Genomic DNA, 16,743 nt, shown 5'->3' with positions numbered 1-16,743 from the left:
TGTTATGTCCATTAAATGATATCAGTTCTTTCAATCCAAAAGCATGGGATATGTTTCCATTTCTCTAAATCATCTTCAATTTCCTACATCAGCATTTTATATTTTTCAATGTATAGATCTTTCACTTCCTCAGTTAAGTTTATTCCTAGGTATTTTATTTTACTTTTTGATATGATTTTAAATGAGATTTTTTTAAACTTTCTCTTTCTGATATTTCATTCTTACTGCATAGAAATGCAACAGATTTTTAAACAATTAATCTTGTATCCTGCTGCCTTACTTATTTCACTTATTCTAATAGTCTTTTACATAGAGACTTTAGGGTTCCCTATATATATTATCATGTCATCTACAAATAGTGATGCTTTTAACTCTTCGCTTTGAAATTGGATAACTTCTTTTTCTTGTCTGATTGCTGTGACTAGGACTTCTGACACTATGTTAAGTGGCAGCAGTGGAAGTGGGCCTCCTTGTTGTCTTCCTGAATTTAGCAGGAAGGCTTTGAGCTTCTCGCTGCTGAGTATTATGTTGCCTCTGGATTTGTCATGAATAGTTTATTATGTTGAGATATGTTTCTTGTATGTCCACTTTGATGACAGTTTCCATCATGAATGGATGTTGAATTTTATCAAATGCTTTTTCTGCACCTGTTGATATGATCGTGTGATTTTTGTCTTTCCTTTTTTAATGTGGTGTATCACATTGATTTGCCTATGATGAACCATCCTTGTGACCCTAGAATGAATCCAACCTTATTATGCTGTATAATTATTTTTTATATTGTTGGATTTATTTTGCTAATATTTTGTTGAGAATTTTTGCATTTATATTTATCAAAGACACTAGCCTGTAATTGTTGTTGTTGTGTCTTTGGTTTGTGTATCAGGGCAAGGGTGACCTTGTAGAATGAATTTGAGACTATTCCTTCTGCAGTTTTTTGGAATAGTTTGAGAAGGGTAAGTATTACCTCTTCTTTTAATGTTCGGTAGAACTCCCCAGTGAAGACATGTGGTCCTGGGCTTTGGTTTTCAGGGAGCAGGGAGGCGTTTTGTTTTTCTTTCCTTTCCTTTTTTTTTTTTAGATTTGACTTCACTTACAGTGATTGGTCTGTTCAAATTGTCTGTTTCATTTTGACTGAATCTTTGCTGTATGTTTCTAGAAATTTGTCCATTTCTTCTAGGTTGTCCAATATGTTGACACATAAGTGTTCATAGTATTCTTTTATGATTTTTTTTTTTGTATTTCTGTAGTAGCAGCTGTTATTTTTCCTCTTTAATTTCTCATTTTGCTTACTTGGGCTCTATCCATTTTCTTCTTGGTGAGCCTGGCTTGAGGTTTGTCAATTTTGTTTATATGTTCAAAAAACAGCTCTTAGTTTTATTGATCTTTTTTATTGTTTTTTGTCTCTAATTCATTTATTTCTTCTCTGAATTTTCTATTTCCTTCCTTCTACTGGCTATGGGCTTTTTAAATTCTTCTTTTCCTTATTCTTTTAGGCAGTAGATTAGGTTGTTAGTTGAAATTTTTCTTGTTTTTTGAGGAAGGCCTGTATCACTATGAACTTCCTTCTTGAATAGGAATACAGCTTTTGCTGTATCCCACAGATTTCATAAAGTTGTGTTTACACTTTTATTTGTATTGAGTTTTTTTTTATTTCATTATTGAATCATTGATTATTTTAGTAGCATGTTGTTTAGTCTCCGTGTGTGTGTGTGTGTGTTTTCTCATTTTTCCTTTCTGTAGTTAATTTCTAGTTCCACACCATTGTGGTCAGAAAAGATGCTAGATACAATTTTTATCCTCTTAAATTTATTGAGAGTGGTTTTGTGACCTAGTATATGGTCTTTCCTAGAGAACATTCCATGCACACTTGGAAAGAATGTGTTTTTGTGTTTCCTAATGTTTTTGGATGTAGTATCCTGTAAATATCAATTAAGTCCAACTGTTAAGGACAGTTGACCTTAAGGACCTCTGTTGCCTTATTAATTTTCTGTCTCGATATTCTGTTCGTTGAGGTCAGTGGTGTGTTAAATTCTCTTACATTATTGTATTATTGTCAATTGCTCTCTTTATGTGCATTAGTATTTGCTTTATATATTTAGGTGCTCCTGTATTTTGATGCATATATGTTAATAAGAGTGATACCCGCTTCTTGTATTCATCCTATTATTATCATATAGTGCCTTTCTTTGTCTTTCTTTATGGGCTTTGTTTTAAAGTCTATTTCATCTGATATGAGTTGCTAGCCCTGCTGTCTTGCCATTTCTATTTGTACAAAATATCTTTTTTTAGCCCCTCACATTCAGCCTGTTTGTATCTTTTGCCCTGAACTGAGTCTCTCTTAAGCAGCATACTGTAGTTTTTTTAACCCAATATTTCACTCTATGTCTTTTAATGAAAGGATTTATGACATTTAAAGTAATTATTGATACATATATACTTAGTGCCATTTTAATTCTTATTTTCCAGTTGTTTTTGTAGTTCTTTGTTCATTTCTTTTTTTCACTTTTGTGTTTTAATGATTTTCTTTGTTAGAATGCTTGAGTTCTCTTTTTTTTAAAGGTAGAACAAAATACTTTATTATTAAAATAAAAAAACTTTGTATAAAAGCATAAAAGATCAAAAGCTCTATTTACAGCTATTGATCCAAGGTCGTTATGCACCAAAATACTGAACGGGCGTGGCTACTGGCTGCACATGCAAAGCAAAATAAATACACACACACTTAGATTCCACCTCTACCAAAAGATTTGATTTATGCCAAAACGGGAAGGGAGAGACCACACATGAAATCTTCCCAGAAGCTAAACTGACAGAGATGTTACATTAGCCAACTGTTGAAAGTCACCATTCTCCAAAAAGGCACTTCTCAGCGTTATAAGAGTGCTTCAAACCCTGTGCCTAGCTTACAATTCTTCAAGAAAGCAAGACCTGCAAAGAATTGTAGATGAGTATAAGCATCGATTTCCCATGCAACATAATCAAGAATTTATTTGAAACACCTTATGTTATGATCTGAAATAAGTTTGGCAACTATAGTTAAACACTTAAGTTTTATCCCATGAATTCAAATCGGCCTATTCCTGAAGCCTCCATCCCAGTTCCCCAGGATGGCTTTTCTACAATGATTTCAAGTGTAGCCTTGCCCACGAACCTTTGGGTCATGACTGTGTGGACCAGATGCACATGACGGAACAAATGTGCAGCAACCAAGTCGCAACTGTGACCACCTGTATAACAAGCACCACACACAGAATACTATCAGGAGAGGCCTCCAGTGTCATACGCTCCACTTGCCAGCGATCACCCAATTTCCCCACACAGTTTTAAGACTTCTGTGCCTTGATTCTGTTAAAAATGTCAACTAGTAGGAACACTAAATCAGACCTACTGTTTTTATGTAAGCTAGTTAGACGGTTTTTCTCTGGAATTCGATAGATGTAGTTAGTTAAAACTACTACTGCGTTTCCAAGTGCTTGGTTTTACGGGTGGATTCCAGGGCTATTTCAACACCAATTAAATCAAACACGCTTTCATAAAATTGTCATTTAAAAGGAACTTGGAAACTAAATGATGGAAGAGAACCACTGGAAATAAGAGGGGGGTGGTGTGGGGTGAGGGGTGGGGAGAGAAGCAGAGGGAGACTGCAGGAGGGCAGAGTGCAGCCCACACTACCTCTGCCACGCCCAGACACGCACTCATGTCTGATGAGATTAACCTGATTTGCCTGTAAGACAGACTGATCATCAAAATTCTTAACTCGGATTTCGATCACATGACAAAATTGAAAACTTTAACAAGGAAGGTTTTCGAAGTGGAAAGCAGGTGGCAGAACTTCAATATATTATGCTTGCATTTGAAACTCTTGTTTTAGACTTTTCAAGTACACACGCACGTTCCCGAAACCATGGTACTTGGCTAAGTACAGGAGCACTGGGTTGCACACCTCCCATCTCTCTGCCGACAGAAGCTACAATTGCAGACCCTGCGACACGGTGGGCAGTGCCAGTTCGGGTCTCACAGAGCATCCCGGGCTTCTTCACCGTGATGGTTCCGGAGGCAGGGACTGCAGAGCTGGCTTCGAACGCCCCAGTATCCTGGGTTTCCTCAGTTTGTCTTGGTATCAGTAGTTTTCTGGCGGCACTGATGACAAGTGGATCCCGGTGACCGGTGGTAGATCTTGTCCCCAGAGCTGTTGCAGATGTGCTCCAACGCTTCCTCTGTGATTCCCTCCACCGGGCAAGCGATGGGAGAAGGGTCATGGATCCGGGACGACGACTGCGGGGCATGTCATCTTCGTTCATGCAGCCATCCACGGGCTTCCTCTTTCTCGCCAACATCTCCTCCTCCCTCTCCCCTCCCCCTCCCCCTCCTGTAGGGCGCCAAGGGACTGGTGAGAGGACGAGCTCTCCGCTCAGGGTGTCTCCTGCACGCAGCACCTGGGAATGTTCGCCTCCACAGTGTCGTTGGACGTGGACTGGAGCCTGGCAGGGAACGCCTTCCAGGAAAGGAACCAGGGAAGCTTTCTAATTCTGACATTAGTTTTGCAAGCATTGCTTTGTTTTGCTTTGCTTTATATTTAAAACCCTTTTCTCCAAAAAATTCATGCCATTTTCATCCTCTGAATCAGAATTGGAATCGGTCACAGAATTCTCTGAGGGTTCAGGGGGCGCTGCTCTTTTGTTGGCTGCTCCCCTAGTGTTTCCAGCTGGAAACTTCATTGCCACCTGGAGAGGCCCGGAGCGCCTGCCCTGACTGGGGATCCTGCAGCCCGCATGGTCTGCCTGCAGCCTATTCCATCTTGTGTCTCACTCTCTGAGAAACCGCAAAATTATTCAGCATCAGAGTCGGCATGAAAAATACCTGTTAGTTCGTTAGTGACATCTGGCCTTGGTTTCTGTAAAAATTCCACAACGGTCTAACACATCTTGCACCTCTCTTTCTGAAAAGCCACAGAAAGATTCATGGTCAGAGTCCTCGTAAAAATACATTTACCAGTGCTTCACTGAGATCTGACCTGAATTTAGGTTTTGTTGTTTACAAAATTATCAGAAGCAAAGCTGTCACAACTGTCATCAGGGGATGATGAGGTTTCCATGGAAACCAGCTTCACATGTCTGAGTTTCCTGAAGTTCTTTACTCTGCGATCCTTTTGCTGCACGTGCCGCTGTCCCACAGCCCAGGAGCCCGTGCCGCGCAGGCCGGCGGGCAGGGCGCGCCGCTTGAGCACGTATTTTCTTCTTTTTTGTGAATCTGTTGTGCGTTTTGACTTGTGGTTAACATTGGAGTTCCAGTATGTTGACCCGTAGGTATGTTTACTTGCTTCAAACCGATTGTCATTCAAGTTCAAGCCCATTCTAAAAGGTATGCATTTGTACACCCCCTCCTCTGCCTTCTGTGGTTTTGCTGTCCTATTGTACATTTCATACTTATACGTTCGCTGTTAATTGTAGTTATAAACCCTTTTGTAAGTTTTTTAATTATTATTTTTAATCCATGTACTGGCTTATTTAAGTGACCTTTAATCCTCTTACACGTTTCCTTTCCTTTTGTGATTTCCCCTTTCCTACAGATTCTTCTTTTCTGTTAAGAAAAGCCTCTTCATTATTTACTTTAGGATAGGTTTAGAAATATTGCTGTGTACCTTCAGCTTTTGCTTGGCAGAAATTCTCTCCCTTTCTATTCTAAATAGTAATATTTATGTGTAGGGTGTCCTAGGTCATAGTTCTTTTCTCCTTCAGGACTTAGAATACTTCATGCCACTCTCTTCTGGCCTGCAGACCCTGACTGTGGGCAAGCCAGCACTAGCACACTCTTTGCAGGTAGAGTTTAGAGTTCTCCAGCTCTTCTGTCTGTCCCAGGGACACTCCCAGCAGCCAAGGGGGCTGTGTCCTCCACATAGGACCCCAGGACTGGTATGTGCAGTCAGTGGCCACCCCATTCACTTCCCTGGCTGAGGGTCTGCCCATGCAAACATTCCCTTCTTTCTATATTCCTCCAGGTCGTGGAGGTCCTGACCTTATGCCATTTTTCCATCCTACCCTGTCACAGGACAACTTTCTTGCAGCTTTGCTTATATATAGGAGTTTTTCTGACAGTGTTTATTTTCCTGTGAGAATTATCCCACACGTAGACGTGTTTTGATGTGTTTGTGCGGGGAGGTAAGCTTCACGTCCTGCTACTTCATCATCCTGATCTGACTCAATTCTGTCTTTTTACTGTAAACAGTTAGCAAGAGCCAAACCACACCTGTAACCCTTTGCTTAGAAATAGTTGGAACTAAATAGCCAATTTCATCCCTCACAAATCCTACTCTCCACCAAACACTAGAACATCAGCACAATTCAGCCAAATTCTTTGTCACTTTACAATAAAGATCACCTTTCCTTCAGTTTCCAATAACATATTTCTCACCTCTGAGACCTCATCATATGGTCTCTACTGGTCCTTACTTTTGCCAACATTCTGTTCATGCTTATTTAGATATTTCTGAAAAGACTGAGGCTTTCTCTAAAGCTCTCCACTTTTCTTTCTGAAATCTCACCTGAACTAGTTCCTTCATGGCAATGTACACTTTTTCTAACACACACCTCCAAACTCTCCCAGCCTATACCCATTACTCAATTCTAAAGCCACGTCCGTGTGTTTAGGTACTTGTTACATTAGTACCCAACTTCCTGGTCCATTCAGGCCGCTGTAACAGAAAACCATAGATGAAGGCAGCTTATAAACATAACTTTCTTCCTCACAGTTCCAGAGACTTAGGAAACCTAAGATCAAGGCTCCAGCACATTCAGTGTCGGGTAAAAGCCCACTTCCTGGTTCATAAACAGCCATCCTTTTGCTGTGTCTTCACAGTGGAAAGACAGCTAGAGCTCTTTTTTTTATAGGAGAACTAATTCTATTCATGAGGAGTCCACTATTATGACCTCATCACCTCCCAAAGGCCCCACATCCTAACTCCATCACATTGGAGGGACTAGGATTTCCAAATATGAATTTGAGAAGGATACATGCAAACATTCAGTCTATAGTATCATTTATGAAAGCTATTTTTGCTGGATATAAAATTCTAAAATTTCAGCTTTCCCCCCAGTATTTTATAGTTACTATCTCATGGACTTCTGTTTGCATTTTTCAATGAAAAACTGCTTTATTTTTGTTTTTCTGTAGGTAATTTTTCTCATGCAGCTAAGATTTTTCTCTTTATTACTAGCTTTGAGCAACTTTATTATGCCGTGCATTTCTGTAGGATTGTTCATTTTCCATTAGGGCATCAATGAGCTTTCTGGATCTGTGGATATAGAATTTTCATCAAATTTAAGAATTATTTGGCCATTATTTCTTCAAATGTTTTTTCTTCCCTCTCCTTTGGGGACTCCAGTTACACATGTATTAAAGTGCTTGGAGTTTTTCCAAACTCAATGATGCTCTGCTTACTTTTTTCAGTCTTTTTACTTTCTGTGTCTTATTTTAAATTGTTTCTATTGCTATGCCAGCTTGAAGAATGTCCCTCCCCACACCCTTTTCCCCCGGTAAACATGTTTGTTTTCTATGTCTGTGAGTCTTTTTCTGTTTTGTAAATTAGTTTATTTGCATCATATTTTAGATTCCACATATAAAAGATATTACACAATATCTGTCTTTCTCTTTCTGACTTACTTCATTTAGTATGATTCTCTCTTGGTCCATCCATGTTGCTGCAATGGGCATTACTTCATTATTTTATGGCTGAGTAGTATTCCATTATATATATATATGTTTTTTACCTCATATATATAATACTTATATATATATATATATATTTGTATTTATATTTACCACATCTTCTTTATCCATTCATCTGTTGATAGACATTTAGGTTGCTTCCATGTCTTGGCTACTGCAAATAGTTCTGCTATGAACATTGGTGTGCATGTATCTTTTCAAATGAGAGTTTTCTCCAGATTTATGCCCAGGAGTGGAACTGCTGGATCATATGGTAAGTCTATTTCTAGTTTTCTAAGGAACTTTCATACTGTTTCCCATAATGGCTGCACCAAACTACATTCTCACCACAGTATAGGAAGGGTCCCTTTTCTCCACATCCTCTCCAACATTTGTTATTTCTAGACTTCTTAAATATGGCCATTCTGACTTGTGTGAGGTGATACCTCACTGTAGTTTTGATTTGCATTTCTCTGATAATTAGTGACATTGAGCATTTTCTCAGGTGCCTATTGTCCATCTATATATGTTCTTTGGAGAAATATCTATTTAGGTCTTCTGCAACTTTTTGATTGGGCTGTTTGTTTTTTTTGTCCTAACATAGATAGTTGAATTAAAACATGAGCTCCTGGAGTTCTGACTCAGCAGGTGGGGAGGGTGGGTGGAGAATTTGTATTTCTAACAGGTTCTCAGTGAGGCCGCTGCTGTTGGTCTGGGGACCGTCCTTTGCGAGCTGCTGCCCTACACGGTCCTCCTTCTCAACTCAGTAGCCGTTATCTGTGAACTGGGCAGAAAACAGCCTGGGTCTCAGAATTGTCATTAGGACAAGAGCTTTGCAGGATTGAAGACCTGACTGGAAAGGCCTTGACACCCCCAGACTCCCCCGACGCTGACCACCCCCCACCGCTCCGGGCCTGGATGATTCCCTGCTGGACTGTTGCTCTGAGGACTGGGAGCTGTCTGGCAAGCACCTGCTCCAGCCCTGCCCCTGCAGCCTGGAGGCTCTAACCGTGTGGCCTCTGGGCCACCAGGAGCTCATCCCGAAAGGGGTGGAGCGGCTCCGGGCCCTGAGCTCCGGGATCCAGAGAACCTGCAGAGCCTAACAGAGTGGGTGCTGGAGAGGATCCAGGCGTTTCAGAGCTTAGCCCAAGGTCGCCTGGGGGGCTGTGCCGAGCCCCCTGCAGATGTGCTCAGTACGGTTGTGGAGCTAGTGCAAGAGGCCTGTTCCCTCCTCTTCTGGCTCAACAGGACTGTCCGACGGCTGAGAAGGAGAGCAAGGTCCTGAGGATCTGCAGCCACGTGGCTGGGACGTGCCACAGCGTCCCGAGCTGCAGCCGGGAGGAGCTGCGGGAGCAGAAGGCCGGTTGGAGCGCCTGCCGCTGGACGATCCTCCGGGCCTGGAGATCCACACTGCCAGCAACTGCCTGCACTTCGTGTCTCGAGGGGGTCCCGGGGTCCCAGGTCCCCAACGACTCCCGACAACAGATTCTGCCTGGAGACAACACTGTCCAAGTCAACGAGCAGGTGGTGCTGGGCTGGCCCCAGAAGAACGTGGTGAGGGAGCTGCTGCGGGAGCCAGAGGGGGTAAGCTTAGTGCTGAAGGAGGTCCCGCTCCCGGAGGACCCCCCTCCCCAGCCCTCCTCAGGCCCTGAGCTCCTCCAACCCAGTGAGCCCGTCGCCGGCTCCGGCCCTCTGGCTCCCAGGGCCCTGTCCGAAGACGTTTTTGCTTTCGACCTGACTTCAAACCCAAGTCCTGGGCCCAGCCCCGCTTCCTGGACAGACTCGACTTCCCTTGACCCGGAGCCCCTGCCCAGCCCACCTGCACCCCCTGCCACACTCCCAACAGGGGTAGCAGGCACTCCCGAGCCCCAGAGCACCCTGACAGAAGTCACAAAAAATCAAAAGGCGTGGTGACACAGCTGAGCCGCGGGGTGGGGGTGGGGGGTCCTGCCGGGAGCTGGGCCGGCCTGACCTGGCGGCTGGCTCCTCCCGCAGGGGGCCGAGGGGCTGCAGGGCCCGCGCTGGCACCGCCGCTGGTGCGGGCTCAAGGGACACATGCTCGACCGGTACCGCCAGCCCCAGGATGAGAAGGCAGAGGGCCTCATCAACATCTCCAGCTACAGTCTGGAAAGTGGACAAGATCAGAAGAAAAAATGCGTGTTCCAGCTCACCCATGGCGGGTATAAGCCCTTCATCTTCGCTGCTGATACCCTGATGGATCTGAGCAGGTGGCTGCGCCATCTCATTACCTGCATTTCCAAGCACCAGCCTCCAGGCTGGTCCCCCTGCCCCGAGAGGAAGGCTGCTACAGCCAGGCCGAAGCAGAAGGCGCTGACGATGAGGCTGGATCCCTCTCTGCCTCCCCCACCCCACAGAGACGCATCACCCACCGCCACCCCTGCGCAGGGCAGCAGCGAAGGGGCACTGGAGGGGAGGGTACGGGGCTTGGGGCAGGGTGGCGTGGCCCTCCCCCGGGCCAGCCGCAGCCCTCCACTCGGGAGCACCGGCAGAGCACAAGCGGGACCCGCAGCCCAGTGAGCTCGCGCACCGCTGCAGAGCACGCCCGAGGCAGAGCCGCAGGAGCGGCAGGCCCTGGAGGAGGCACTCGGGGACCCCCCGCTGCCTGGGGAGAAACTCCGCCGCTGGAAGGAGCAGAACCAGGAGCTCTGTTCAGAGGGCCTGGGGGCCTGGGGGCCTGGGGGCCTGGGGAGGGGGGCGAGCTGAGGGCAGCTCCCAAGTCCTGAACACTGACTCCAGGGAAGAGTCTTCCCACCCCGTGCTCCCTGACCTTGAGGAGCGCTCCCATCTCTGCCCCCTGTCTCCAGAGAGCGACCTACAACCTCCTGACCTCTAACCCTAGCCGGTACCCTAGTTCCTGATCTCTGGCCTTGAGGACTACCTCAACCCCAGCCTCTGACCGGTCTAGGACGGAGCATCCCTGGATTCTGTTCCAGGTTGGAAGTAGTGCTAGTCCGTGGTTCCACCCTAAGCTGACCTCCTGCCTGAGCTTCTGCCATTTCTGCTCCTCTCCCTGGAGCAGGGTGAAATGAAATGGGCTCTGTGCCGACGGAGGAGCAGGAGGCTGGGCTCAAAGAACGCTCTCCCACCCCGTGCTCTGACCTGTGGGGGCACGGACCCTCCCCCGCCGTCCCTCGGCACTTCTCCCTTCCCCAAACCAGTCTGCACGGGCATTCTTCACTTTACACAGGAGACGCTTTTAAACAAATAAAGTCAATTCCTCTAACGTGAAAAACAAAACAAGACAAAACAAAACCCCCAAACACGGGCTCCCTTAATAGATTAAAAGCTTTCCAGAATCCAGGACTATATATCAAATTCTCTATAAGTTAAATATAATACTTCAGTACAATTGCATTAGATAAATATGTCTTAATAATGTGATGTTTGTAATTATTTGTGTAACTATGAACTAGGTCACCAGGACTGGGCTGCGACTTTCAAGGTCATTTTGAGAATACACTGATGGGAAGATGTGCTTCTAAGAGTCTACTGTCCTGTTTTCAATTCTAGAGACACACACAGTCCAGAGAGTATATAAAGAGATAAACATTGATTCTAGTTTCAAGTCTTTTCAACACACATATGTACAAATGTAGATAATGTTTAGATAGTGACAAAGTCTGTGGTTGCCTCAATACAAGTTGCCTGTAGCTGAGGGTGCCTGTGTCCACTGGTCGAGCACTGCCTAGAGTTACTAACATGAAAGCAGGGGCAGAGGCATGAGATTAGCAAGAAGGACAGTATTTGAAAGGATGTCTGTACGTTTATTCATTTGAGCCCCCTGAGGGCTGGTGCATCCTGGTTTCACCAAGTCCCAAGAAGTTTTCACTTTTTCATCAAAGAAATGTTTTTAAAAATATAGAATAAGGAATCTATAACTTTGCGTACTGTTGTAATTGTCAGGCAATGACAATTACATTCTCTTTTCAGTTGCAGCCCAGGAAAAATGCAGTGTAATGGCCTAGGTGATAGCATTGCTGTACTCTTCCCGCTAGATGGGGATATACACCTAGTCAATGTCTTTAAACACAAAGCATTTACAACTTGAAGCTTCGCATCTGAGCCTTCGACTCCTGTGTGAGGGAGGGCCTTTTCATTCACGCATTTACTCATCTGCACTTTCAGAACCTCTGCTACATGCCAGCCTGAATATTAGGAATACAAACATTAATAAGACCCAGTTGTCCTGAAGGTTGTCACAGCCTTCTGGTGAGGAGGGACAAGCACATGTTGCTAACTAAAATTCAAAATAATAAGTATTGAGATGGGAAAAAACTCTGGAAGCTCCTGACTTAAGGAGCATCTGAAGTATCTGTCAGCTGCTTCTGCCTCTCTCTAGTTTTGTATTTTGTAAAACTTGGGTCAGTTTTATAATAGGGGTGTTGATGTTTAAAAATTATCTAATGTAATAGATATTTATTGAGCATGCGGTTATGCAAATGTGCAAAGCAAGATGCCAGGTGCTACCATGTATCAACATGGCTTCTTTTCCCCGTTCGTTCATGGCTTAAGAAGCTTACATCCCACAGGGAGGGTGAACCGGACACACAGATCACTGTGACACGGGAAATACTGTAAAATGAAGACTTAAGGATTCTGAAGAGAGAAAGTTAACTTCTAGCCTGGGGAATCCATAAGGTCTTTATCTGAGAAGATCCTTATAAGGAGTGTTTTTAGAATAAATGAGTTCCAATCCATAAGAAATGACTGGGAATCTCATTTCAGCCAGAAGAATAAGTGAGGGAAACTACTGTTGGCACAAGGCCCCTGGCCTGTCTGTGAGGCTCTAGCCAATCCTAACAGTGCTACTTACTGACCAGCTCTGAGTTGTTGGGTAGGTCAGTTAATTTTTCTTTTCAGAAAACCCCAGCTTTCTCTTTTATTAATGAGTTGACTAGACATATGTAAGCCCTTGTTTCTCATCTCAAACATAAGTCAAAAATGAGGCGGTGGGGAAATAGATACAGGTTTTATTTAGGCAATGGGAACTCTGCATTTCCAGCTAAAACACAGTATCTGGTTAGCGGATGTTACAGATTGAACTGTTCACCCCCTCTTGTTCGTATGCTGAAGCCCTAACCCAGAGTGATCACAGTCTAACTGTATTTAGAGATAGAGATGATTAAAGCTAGATGAAGCCTTAGAGTGGGCTCCAATTCAATCTGATTGGTGTTCTTAGAAGAAGACCCAGAGTTATGTAGCCACACAAAGAGACGCCAGGGGATGCGTGAGCACAGAAAAAAAACCATGTCAGATACAGCGGGAAGGCAGCCATCTGCAAATCGAGGAGACAGGCCTCAGGAGAAACCAAACCTGCTGGCAGTTTGACATCTAGCTCCCAGAGCTGTAAGAAAAAAACTTCTCTTGTTTAAGCCAACCAGGTTGCAGTCTTCCGTTCCGGCAGCCCAGCCCTGGCAAGCTAACAGGGAGGCTATTATAAACATAAGCCTGGAAAGGTAATCTGGGACCATTCTATAGAATTCCACAAAGCTGAGAAATTATGCATTCAATTCATTTTTCAATGAGAAGCCATAACAGGTTATGAGCTTGAGAAAGGGACGCTCTCGGTAACATCCAACCAGCAGATTGAATCATTGAAAGTAAAGCCACGGCAGAAAAAGGAGCGAAGTTGGGAAGGATTTTTAACACCAGTTACAATGAAGGAAATTGAATTGAAGTGACAAGTGATACTAGAAGGAGCTCTGGGCCAGCAACCAGAAGGTCGCGTCCAGCAGGGGCGCTGCTCTCCCGCTCGAGCGCTTGGTGGCCATTCAGAAGGCTCATACCTCGCAGAGCTGTGATTTCAAGGTCTGTGATGCAGAAATGTTAGTACTGGTCATTTGCCTTTCACGGGATGGCGGTTGGGGTCAAACAAGAAAACTGACAAAGAGTTTTAAAAATTATTAGAGGACTAGACTGATAGAGAGCCTGCATGTTCTTAGTGTTAAAAGAGACAATAAGGTTGTGGGGTCTAATCTTTTTTTTTTTTTTTTCCATTTTCCCATTCATTTTTATTAAAGTTTAATACAATATATTGAATATAGTTCCCTGTGCTATACAGAAGAATTTATTAAAATCTATTTATATATATGGTGGTTAATACTTTCAAATTTCGAACTCCCAAATTTATCCCTTCCCACCCTCTTTCCCCCAGTAATCATGATTGTTTACTATGTCTGTGAGTCTGTTTCTGTTCTGTAGATGAGTTCATTAGTGTCCTCTTTTTTTCTTGCTTTAAGATTCCACGTTTGAGTGATATGTGGTATTTTTTCTCTTTCTATCTCACTTCACTTAGAATGATGATCTGTAGGTCCATCCATGTTTCTGCAAGTGGCATTATTTTTTTCTTTTTATGGCTGAGTATTATTCCAGTATAAATATACCACAGTCTCTCTATCCAGTCATCTGTTGATGGACGTTTAGGTTGTTTCCATGTCTTGGCTATTGTATAAAGTGAACACTGGGGTGCATGTATCTTTTCAAATTAGAGTTCCCTTTGCCCAGGAGTGGGATTGCTGGATCATATGGTAAGTCTGTTTTTAGTTTTTTGAGGAATCTCTAATCTCCTTATTTTAAGTAACCCCATTATTGCCTCCCCATGTGCTTTGTAGTAAACGAAAATCTAATGTCAAAGATATTTCTTTTTAAATAGTGTGAAAAGTATGCCCCACACATGAACAATAGAAAGTATTGAGTCTCATCAGTTACCTTTGGTGGGTTAAAGGAACAATAAGGCCAATGAGGAGACATGGCTAAAATCTCAACAATAATTTACAATGACTGTGTTTCATATCATTTAGAGGATACAAACTTTTTTTTTATGGCACGGCACAAATTTACGTTGACTTGAAGCACAGCTATGACAAACCAAGGGCTGTCTTGTTTACATGTGTGTATTTTATATTCTTTTAGTAGTGATGGTGAAATGTTCACAGAAAAAAAGGGTGGGAGAGGACCCAAGCCCAAAGAAGCTGTCTCTTCCACAGCCTCTCCTCAACTCCTAAGAGACATCCGGACTTCCCTTCTTTGTATGTGGAGCTGTCAGTCACTGAATTAGGTGTTCTTGATGTTGAGATGCACTCAAAATTGACATTGTGCAAGAGAAACTGCCACTCAAAATGTCCGCCTGGCAAATGGAGCTGTCAGTCACTTGGAACACTCCAGTCTGTTGCATTTTCAATGAGATGGACTGGTGTGTACTGAGAGCTACCTCATCAGATTTAATAGAACTTAAAGTCTTGATTAACTCTCTAGTCTGCAGTTCCCCAAAATGTTTTCTTTTCAATGAAAATATACTTTTTATTTTCCAAAGCTTGTAATGACCAACAAGCAAAACCAGATGGGGTACGTGGGATACAAACTGCTAATGAAAGAGGATAAATAATTAGGCTAGCTGTCTACTCGACTTGTCACCACACGTCAAGTGGAATGGCGCATAGCCCACGATGAACACTGGCGCTCCTTTATTCACTCATCCACTCTGAATCTTAATGGTGTCCACTGGGAACCAGTCAATATCTTTTAAGTAAAACATTAATATGTTCAGAGGAAAGCGGAGCTTCAGAAGCCTCAGTTTCTCTCCAGGCTCTTGAGTAAAACGCACTGTCCTGTCGCGTTCTGGTCTGCCTGCTCCTTTGGAATCCCCGGCGCAGGCTGGCAGGTCTGCTGACATCTCTGCTGTTCGCTGGCTGGGTTGCTATAAGTGATGTTTCCCCCTTAATCATTAACTTAGTGTCTACAATTGACCAAGGCTACTTTAGCTTTAAAATACTGTGATAAAAGTTTTAAATTTGGGGGTGTTACTGGAATCTGCTTCTACAAAGTGTCCGTTACAAAAATTATCTAAGGTGAAGGGGTAGTATATTGACTTTCCAGACCTGCTTACTAGCAGACGGTTAAGAGATTAACCTGGAGCCTCCTTTCTAATGTCAGACAGCTACAGGCAACTTTGCCAGCACAAATAGGCCGAGTGTTTGGAATTTTAGGGTGAGTTCCCTGGCTCCTATATGCGCAGAGTAACAGCCTGGTTCTAAGCACTGTCATGTCCTGCCCTGAAATACTGACCGGCTGCGTTAATCTGTTTTGTCTGAAGTGCAGTTAACATCTAGGATGCAATTCCTTTAATTCACCACTAAAGTCAAGAGCCCGTGGTTTCCTTCCCAGAATTAAAAGCATCTCTGCCAGTCAAGCCCGAACGGAGAACCGGATGCAGGCGCCTCACCTGATTATGAGTACAGCTCGCCATTCCCACTAGTTTATGGTGTCTCTGGGCTCTGATTAGTGGGCTCTGACTGCTCTCCACAGCTCATTCTCTCTCTTCAGCCCCTTTCTTCCTCTTCCTTTTTTTTTTTTTTTTTCCCCAATTGATGCTATGGCTCTTAGTCAAGTTCCACTAAGTTATGGCAAGCAAACCCTGCTTATAATTGTTTTGATCAACTAAGTAAAAATAAAAAATCAATCTAATAATCTATTTCAAATGATCGAATCTATAAAATGCATTCACAGATTTCACAGTATTTTCTTTATTTTACTTAAGCTTCTAAGCTGTTTCTCTTAGCTATGTCTCATCTCCTTAATAGATCAACAGCTCTGTGAGACAAGGCATGGTGAACATAACATAGAAGCTTTTTTATTGGGAGGATGGAGGCCTGTGACTTCTGATGAATCTACCAATAACATCTTGGCTGAATCTCATCAGAAATTTGCATTAGACTACTTTGATGTCCCTACCAGCTCTAGAAATTTAGGGTCTTATCTCAGTGAACAGAGAAGAGAGAAAATGTGGAACAAATTTTTTTCTAGGAAATTGGGAATTAGAGTGTGAATGAGGAGTGACAAAGCCCTGTCTAGACTGATGTTAGGGATTCTCAGTGGAGAGGTTCAAATGACAAACAACATGACATTGTGGAGAGATGTATCATGTGTATAAAATAAACTAAAATACCCTCAGTAAAATTGGCCCTGCCACTCCTACTTTGTTGAAGATACTGTTTTAATACTTCTGACTGTAATTTC

At 43.4% G+C, this 16,743-nt stretch overlaps 2 pseudogenes; one reads left to right on the top strand and one right to left on the bottom strand.

Moving 5' to 3' along the window:
* Positions 1-11,210, top strand: part of LOC141574911 (connector enhancer of kinase suppressor of ras 1-like) — a 95,725-nt pseudogene extending 84,515 nt beyond the window's left edge.
* On the bottom strand, positions 3,845-4,367 carry LOC105072899 (cell division cycle-associated protein 7 pseudogene; annotated as a pseudogene).
* Positions 11,211-16,743: the final 5,533 nt, after the last annotated feature.

Source organism: Camelus bactrianus, chromosome 24, assembly GCF_048773025.1.
Source record: "Camelus bactrianus isolate YW-2024 breed Bactrian camel chromosome 24, ASM4877302v1, whole genome shotgun sequence".
NCBI lineage: Eukaryota > Metazoa > Chordata > Mammalia > Artiodactyla > Camelidae > Camelus > Camelus bactrianus.
The sequence above is the reverse complement of the archived record's forward strand: the minus strand, read 5'-3'. Positions and strand labels throughout refer to the sequence as shown.